Below are 9,795 nucleotides of genomic sequence, written 5' to 3'. Positions count from 1 at the left end.
AAAGTTTTAATATTGACATAAAAATAATAATACTTCAAGTATACTAAGAAAGCAATCATGTCTTCTCAAAATAACATGGCCAAAGAAAGTTATCCCTACAAAATCATATAGTCTGGCTATGCTCTATCTTCACCACACAAAATATTTAAATCATGCACAACCCCGATGACAAGCCAAGCAATTGTTTCATACTTTTGGTGTTCTCAAACTTTTTCAATCTTCACGCAATACATGAGCGTGAGCCATGGATATAGCACTATAAGTGGAATAGAATGGTGGTTGTGGAGAAGAAAAAAGGGAGAAGATAGTCTCACATCAACTAAGTCTATCAATGGCTATGGAGATGCCCATCAATAGATATCAATGTGAGTGAGTAGGGATTGCCATGCAACGGATGCACTAGAGCTATAAGTATATGAAAGCTCAACAAAAGAAACTAAGTGGGTGTGCATCCAACTTGCTTGCTCATGAAGACCTTGGGCATTTTGAGGAAGCCCGTCATTGGAATATACAAGACAAGTTCTATAATGAAAAATTCCCACTAGTATATGAAAGTGATAACATAGGAGACTCTCTATCATGAATATCATGGTGCTACTTTGAAGCACAAGTGTGGTAAAAGGACAGTAACATTATCCCTTGTCTCTTTTTCTCTCTTTTTTTATTTGGGCCTTTTTTCTTTTTTTATGGCCTCTTTTCTTTCCTTTTTTTCTTTTTCGTCCGGAGTCTCATCCCGACTTGTGGGGGAATCATAGTCTCCATCATCCTTTCCTCACTGGGACAATGCTCTAATAATGATGATCATCACACTTTTATTTTTATTACAAATCAACAATTACAACTCGATACTTAGAACAAAATATGACTCTATATGAATGCCTCCGGCGGTGTACCAGGATATGCAATGAATTAAGAGTGACACGTATGAAAGAATTATGAATGGTGGCTTTGCCACAAATACGATGTCAACTACATGATCATGCTAAGCAATATGACAATGATGGAGTATGTCATAATAAACGGAAGGGTGGAAAGTTGCATGGCAATATATCTTGGAATGGCTATGGAAATGCCATAATAGGTAGGTATGGTGGCTATTTTGAGGAAGCAATATGGTGGGTGTATGATACCGGCGAAAGGTGCGCGGTATTAGAGAGGCTAGCAAAGATGGAAGGGTGAGAAAAGTGTGTATAATCCATGGACTCAACATTAGTCATAAATAACTCATATACTTATTGCAAAAATCTACAAGTTATCAAAGCAAAGTATTACGCGCATGCTCCTAGGGGGATAGATTCGTAGGAAAAGACCATCGCTCGTCCCCGACCGCCACTCATAAGGAAGACAATCAAAAAATAAATCATGCTCCGACTCCATCACATAATGGTTCACCATACGTGCATGCTATGTGAATCACAAACTTTAACACAAGTATTTCTCAAATTCACAACTACTCAACTAGCATAATTTTAATATCACCATCTTCATATCTCAAAACAATTATCAAGTATCAAACTTCTCATAGCATTCAACACACTCATAAGAAAGTTCTTTTATTATTCTTGAATACCAAGCATATTGGGATTATTTAAGTAAATTACCATGCTATTTAAGACTATAAAAATAATCTAAGTGAAGCATGAGAGATCAATAGTTTCTATAAAACAAATCCACCACCATGCTCTAAAAAGATATAAGTGAAGTACTAGAGCAAAACTATATAACTCAAATGATATAAGCGAAGCACATAGAGTATTCTAACAAATTCCAAATCATGTATGGCTCTCTCAAAAGGTGTGTACAGCAAGGATGATTGTGGTAAACTAAAAAAATAAAGACTCAAATCATACAAGACGCTCCAAGCAAAACAGATATGATGTGGTGAATAAAAATATAGCTCCAAGTAAAGTTACCGATAGAAGTAGACGAAAGGAGGGGATGCCTTCCGGGACATCCCCAAGCTTTGGCTTTTAGGTGTCCTTAGATTATCTTGGGGTGCCATGGGCATCCCCAAGCTTAGGATCTTGCCACTCCTTGTTCCATAATCCATCAAATCTTCACCCAAAACTTGAAAACTTCACAACACAAAACGTAAAGTAGAAAATCTCATGAGCTCTATTAGCGAAAGAAAACAAAAGACCACTTCAAGGTACTATAATGAACTCATTATTTATTTATATTTGTGTTAAAACTACTGTATTCCAACTTCTCTATGGTTTATAAACTATTTTCCTAGCCATAGATTCATCAAAATAAGCAAACAACACATGAAAAACAGAATCTGTCAAAAATAGAATAGTCTGTAGTAATCTGTAGCTAGCGCAAGATCTGGAACCCCAAAAATTCTAAAATAAATTACTGGACGTGTGTAATTTATCTATTAATCATATTCAAAAATAATTAACTAAATATCACTTTCCAAATAAAAATGGCAGCAGTTCTCGTGAGCGCTAAAGTTTCTGTTTTTTACAACAAGATTAACAAGACTTTCCCCAAGTCTTCCCAACGGTTCTACTTGGCACAAACACGAATTAAACACAAAAATAACAACCAAAACATAGGATAGATAAATTATTTATTACTAAACAGGAGCAAAAAGCAAGGAATAAAAATAAAATTGGTTTGCCTCCCAACAAGCGCTATCGTTTAACGCCCCTAGCTAGGCATAAAAAGCAAGGACAGATCTAGGTATTGCCATCTTTGATAGGCAATCCATAAGTGGCTCTCATAATAGATTCCTAAGGTAATTTAATTTTATTTCTAGGAAAGTGTTCCATGCCTTTCCTTAACGGAAATTGGAATCTAATATTTGCTTCCTTCATATCAATAATTGCACCAATCGTTCTAAGGAAAGGTCCACCAAGAATAATAGGACATGAAGGATTGCAATCTATGTCAAGAAATAAAATCTATGGGCACATAATTCCTATTTGCAACAATAAGAACATCATTAATTCTTCCCATAGGTTTCTTAATAGTGGAATCCGGAAGGTGCAAATTTAGAGAGCAATCATCAAAATCACGGAAACTGAACAAATCGCACAAAGTCTTTGGAATCGTGGAAACACTAGCACCCAAATCACATAAAGCATAGCATTCATGATCTTTAATCTTAATTTTAATAGTAGGTTCTGACTCATCATAAAGTTTTCTAGGGATGGAAACTTCCAACTCAAGTTTTTCTTCATAAGATTGCATCAAAGCATCAACGATATGTTTGGTAAAGGCTTTATTTTGACTATAAGCATGCGGAGAATTTAGCACGGATTGCAACAAGGAAATACAATCTATCAAAGAGCAATTATCATAATTAAATTCCTTGAAATCCAAAATAGCGGGTTCATCAATATTTAAAGTTTTGACTTCTTCAATCCCACTTTTAACAATTTTAGCATCAAGATCTAAAGACTCTAAATTTTTGGAACGTCTTCTAGGTAAAGGTGGATCATATTCAGTCCCATCATTATCAAGATTCATATTACAAAACAAAGATTTAATAGGGGAAACATCAATAATTTTATATCTTCATCTTTATTATCATGAAAACTAGAAGAACACGCTCTTATAAAGGCATCTTTCTTAGCACGCATCCTAGCGGTTCTTTCTTTGCACTCATCAATGGAAATTCTCATGGCTTTGAGAGACTAATTGATATCATGCTTAGGTGGAATAGATGTAAGTTTCAAAGAATCAACATCAAGAGAAATTCTATCAATGTTCCTAGCCAACTCATCAATCTTAAGCAATTTTTCTTCAATCGAAGCATTGAAATTTTTTTGCGAGGTAATAAATTCTTTAATATTAGATTCAAAATCAGAGGGCATCTTATTATAATTTCCATAAGAATTGTTGTAGGAATTACCATAATTATTAGAGGGATTATTAGGATAAGGCCTAGGATTGAAATTGCCTCTATATGCGTTGTTACCAAAATTGTTCCTACCAACAAAATTCACATCCATAGATTCATTATTATTCTCAATCAAATTAGACAAGGGCATATCATTAGGGTCGGAAGAAACACTCTTACTAGCAAATAATTTGATAAGTTCATCCATCTTTCCACTCAAAACATTAATTTCTTCTATCGCATGCACCTTTTTATTAGTATATCTTTCAGTATGCCATTGTGAATAATTAACCATAATATTATCTAGGAGTTTAGTAGCTTCTCCTAAAGTTATTTCCATAAAAGTGCCTCCCGCGGCCGAATCTAAAAGACTTCTAGAAGCAAAATTCAATCCGGCATAAAATTTTTGTATAATCATCCACAAATTCAAACCATGAGTAGGCCAATTACGTATCATTAATTTCATCCTCTCCCAAGCTTGTGCAACATGTTCATGATCAAGTTGCTTAAAATTCATAATATCGTTTCTAAGGGAGATGATCCTAGCGGGAGGAAAATACTTAGAGATAAAAGCATCTTTGCACTTATTCCATGAATCAATACTATTTTTAGGCAAAGACGAAAACTGTGACGCCCTCGATTCAATCGTACACTAATCATACACGCAAATGTGTAAACTCTAGACACAAATTAAAATAATACAAGCTTTATATTACAAGCCAGGGGCCTCGAGGGCTCGAATACAAAAGCTCGAAAACACAAGAGTCAGCGGAAGCAACAATATCTGAGTACAGACGTGAGTTAAACAAGGTTGCCTTAAGAAGGCTAGCACAAAAGCAGCCACGATCGAAAAGGCAAGGCCTCCTTCCTGGGAGCCTCATAACTACTCCAAGTCGTCAGCGGTCGTCATGTAGTAGTAGGCATCCTCCGGGTAGTAGTAGTCATCAGTGGCGTCGTCTGGCTCCTGGGATCCATCATGTGGCCGCAACAATCGGGTATGGGGGAAAAGAAGTAGCAAAGCAACCGTGAGTACTCATCCAAAGTACTCGCAAGACTTACATCAGATCTAAACTAAGTATGCATCTATATCAAAGGAATGGGTTGTATCTGTGGACTAAATTGCAGAATTCCAGAAGGGAAGGGGAAAGCCTAGCCTATCGAAGACTAGCATCTTCTGGAAACCACCATCTTGCAGCAACAGGAAGGAGTAGAGTAGCATAAAGTAAAGTAGTAGAAGTGTTATCAACCTCGGCCAGAGATCCTTTCTCGACTCCCTGCGAGAGAGCAATCCCAGAGCCATACTATCCAGTTATCATCTCATATCCAAGTCTCATCACAATCCATTTCTCATCACAAGTATCCAGTTCTAGTTGTATCGGTCGAGATACAACTCCAAGTGTCCGTTACCGTAGGACAGGCTATCGATAGATGTTTTCTTCCCTGCAAGGGTGCACCAACTTACCCACCACGCTCGATTAACTCCGGCCGGACACACTTTCCTGGGTCATGCCCGGCCTCGGCCAAACAATACGCCGCAACCCGACCTAGGCTTAATAGAGAGGCCAGCACGCCGGACTAAACCTGATCTAGGTAAGGGGAAAGAAATTTCATGACGTTACCCATAAAACGGTGTTTGGATAATTGATCAAGAAGATTTAGTATCGTGCTTCAATTGTTCTTATTGGAGATTGGATTACCACAGACATGCTTCGAGATAGCATTGACATGGTTTCAAACAAAGGTCAGACTTTGGATACACCAAGGATCCATCGGAAACAACTTAGAAAATAAGTCATACAATTTTAGCAGGGAAAGATGAGGGTGTGGCTGACGGGCTCAGTAGCAATCCATCGACATGTCAAAAAGGATGTATCCCAAAAATTAATATGATCAAGTTTGTGTTGGGGGGAAGACAAGAATGTTGTTGATGCTGATACAAATCATCGAGAGGCAAAGATGGTATTTCTAGCCATGAATTCAATTGGCATCTCTGAAGAAGCCAAAGTGTGACGGTGATCAAGACAAAGTTTGTCGAGAGACTCTATGAATATGCCCTTGAGCAGAAAAGGGAGTATGAAGTGAAAGGCTATGAGAACCACGGATTCGACACAAGCTCAAAGTCAAGCTTGTTGTTCGAGGTGAAATGATAAGATGAGGAAGATCGACGTAAGCTTAGCTCATCGTCAGAAGTTGCTCCGGGCATAAGGACCAGGTAGCACAGTTAAAAAGTTATCATGATAAAAGATAGCCGATCAGGCTAGGAATGATGTGATGGGGTATAAAGTGTCCCAGTATCAAGTACTAGGTGTAATGCCAGAAGGTAAATCGGAGTAGAGGTTGGACTGGGGAAATGATTTGGAGAGTATAAGTAATTTTAATTTACCCAGTGAATGAGATCAAGGAGGAAATATGGTCGACACCATAACTGCAAGGGATCCAATTTACGATACCTGAAGAATTATCCAAATGATTAAATATCCTTGCAAGAAGCTTTCATGATAAGTTCCACACCGTGTCCGTGGGCATGAACACAAAGGTTCAGGGTCGACTCCCGCTTCTATAATGCATAACCTTTCATTTTACTTCTCACTCTTGATGAAGCTGTAGTATTGAAATTTTATCTGACGAAAAGCCAGTAGAGTATAACCCGCATAACTTTTGAGTTCACACAGATTAGGGAAGGCATAGGTTCAACCCATCGGGGCATCTTAGGAACATATATCATAAATTTCGAGAATAAATAACACAAGCTCGGTAGTAGAGTATGTTTGAGAAAGCAGAGGATACTATTTTCCAAAAGCATTATGTATCCGAGGAAAGGCTCACAAGCTTATTGAATATGAAGGACGTTGTCGGATAAAATCTGAAAAAGGGGTCTGGTGGTCCACAAGGGATTTCATGTGAGCATCAGTATTCAACCTGAGGTAGAACAATGCAAGGAGTTCAGATTATAGAAACAACTGACTAACTCAAAGCTCAATTTCAAAGGAATTATGATTTCCAAGACAGGGGATCAGAAGCAATGCTCTGATTAGGGAGGGATAGGTAGAATAGCCTTAGGGGTACACTTGATGGCGATTTGATTGGTCGAGACCCAGCACATGTTAAAATGACGTCTGTGCTGGAAGGTTGAATTCTAAGATCTGATTGAGGATTGCGAGCATTCGCAACATATTGTATCAACGGACTCAAAATGACAAAGACAAAGGATGACAATAAGATTACTAGACGTATGGTATTAACAATAATGCAAGCAAGCAAGAAATTCAAGAACAATAGGCTGTTGAGGATTTTCACAAGAACGAATGGTATTACGAAGACTTTTGTGAAGTACATGAATCAACTGAGGGTGAGAGGATACTCGGTAGGTGCACAAAGTTATCCGTAGGGGTATTCAGGTGACAAGGAACTACAAGGCAGTAAGCTCAAAGGATTCTCGGAACAAAGGAGAGCAGTTCAGGGCATCTTGTAATAATAAGATCAATGGGATAGAATGTAAGATTGGTAAGTGTGTGTAGTTATCCATAAGGATATTTCGGTGGTAGGGAATTGCAAAGGCAACACACACAAAGTCTCAGGAGAATATCATAGAGTATCTTCGGAATCTTCTAATGCAGCAAGCGATCATCTGAAATAAGGGGCTCTCCGGGAGGAAGTAGTTACGAGATCCTAATGTTAGAGTTAGCAAAATCGTTTAACCCGAAAGGAAGAGAGATCAGAGTCCCAGAGTATAGACGAGGAATAAAAGATCCTAATACCACCCAATGGCGACGTGGGCCCGTAAGCCACACGGCCATGTTAGTAAAAGTTTTTGTAGTGACTGGACTCGACTTCGTCCAAGGAGTTGGAAAGGGGCTACCTACAGGCAGTCGGCTCTGATACCAACTTGTGACGCCCTCGATTTAGTCGTACACTAATCATACACGCAAATGTGTACAATCAAGATCAAGGACTCACGGGAAGATATCACAACACAACTCTAGACACAAATTAAAATAATACAAGCTTTATATTACAAGTCAGGGGCCTCGAGGGCTCGAATACAAAAGCTCGAAAACACAAGAGTCAGCGGAAGCAACAATATCTGAGTACAGACATGAGTTAAACAAGGTTGCCTTAAGAAGGCTAGCACAAAAACAGCCACGATCGAAAAGGCAAGGCCTCCTGCCTGGGAGCCTCATAACTACTCCAAGTCGTCAGCGGTCGTCATGTAGTAGTAGGCATCCTCTGGGTAGTAGTAGTCATTAGTGGCATGTCTGGCTCCTGGGATCTGTCATTTGGTCGCAACAATCAGGTATGGGGGTGAAGAAGTAGCAAAGAAACCATGAGTACTCATCCAAAGTACTCACAAGACTTACATCAAACCTAAACTAAGTATGCATCTATATCAAAGGAATGGGTTGTATCTGTGGACTAAACTGCAGAATGCCAAAAGGGAAGGGGAAAAGCCTAGCCTATCGAAGACTAGCATCTTCTGGAAACCACCATCTTGCAGCAACAGGAGGGAGTAGAGTAGCATAAAGTAAAGTAGTAGAAGTGTTATCAACCTCGGCCAGAGATCCTTTCTCGACTCCCTACGAGAAAGCAATCCCAGAGCCATACTATCCAGTTATCATCTCATATCCAAGTCTCGTCACAATCCATTTCTCATCACAAGTATCCAGTTCTAGTTGTATCGATCGGGATACAACTCCAAGTGTCCGTTACCGTAGGACAGGATATCGATAGATGTTTTCTTCCCTGCAGGGGTGCATCAACTTTCCCACCACGCTCGATTAACTCCGACCGGACACACTTTCCTGGGTCTTGCTCGGCCTCGGCCAAACAATACGCCGCAACCCGACCTAGGCTTAATAGAGAGGCCAGCACGCCGGACTAAACCTATGTTTCCAGGGGTCATGGGCCATCTCCCCGGGAACTCCTGCACGTTGCGTGGGCGGCCGGTGAGCAGACCTAGCTACCTCCTTCAACAAGGCAGGTGCTTACGCAGTCCAACCCGGCGCGCGCCGCTCAGTCGCTGACGTCTATTAAGCTTCGGCTGATGTATACGACGCAGAACGCCCATACTATTCCCACGTGATGGTTAGTGCTAGCAGGCCAGAGGCCCCTCGGATCAAATATCCAAATCGTAGTGGATTAGGAACGCGCGGTAACAAGCAGAGACTAATGAAAGATGTGACCCCGTTGCCCCGTCTCGAGGACTTACGGCAAGGGCTAGGAATGTCCGGCCATACCTCATAATTATCTCGCGGGCACCCTCCGGGTCAACCCGTCTCCACATCACTCGCAATTAAGCTCGCGCGGGTACCCCTCAAGGCCGACCCGTCTTTTGTAACATGGTTCAGTGTAAAGTCATAGTAACCATAGTAACTGTGTGTCCAAACATCAAGGGGAAAACCCTAGGAATCACCCCCAGTGGATTCCACTCGATGTAATCATCAAGGTGAACGTAAGAGGAACCACCCCCGAGGTTCACACTTGAGGGGTTGCACGACAGAATCGTATCGGAAGTGGTTAAGAAGGAATCACCCTCGATGACCATGACTGAATAGCTACACTACTGAGTTGACATCAGAAGTGCTGTAGAGGTCTCACCCTCGGCACTCGATAGTAACCCAGTAGTGTCGAGCAACTAAGGGGAAAGTGATGTGCGGTGCCGGGGCCTGGTCTTCGATCCTGTTGATCGGGTCTTCCATGATGGAGCAGGGGCAACAAGGACAAGGTGGGGGTCACTGATGGATCTCTAACAAACCTATACTAAGCAGATTAGGATAAGCAGGTAAGGTATGAAAGCAAGTAACAACAACAGGCTATGCATCAGAGTAGGATCATACAAAAAGCAGTAGCAGTTCTAGTGCAAGCATGAGAGGGAAAGAAATGGGCGATATCGGAATGCTCAAGGGGGGTTTGCTTGCCTGGTTGCTCTGGCAAGGAGGGGGTTCGTT

The sequence above is a fragment of the Triticum urartu genome, chromosome 7A, assembly GCF_056163025.1.
Source record: "Triticum urartu cultivar PI428250 chromosome 7A, HENAU_Tu73, whole genome shotgun sequence".
Taxonomy (NCBI): Eukaryota; Viridiplantae; Streptophyta; class Magnoliopsida; order Poales; family Poaceae; genus Triticum; species Triticum urartu.
The sequence above is the reverse complement of the archived record's forward strand: the minus strand, read 5'-3'. Positions refer to the sequence as shown.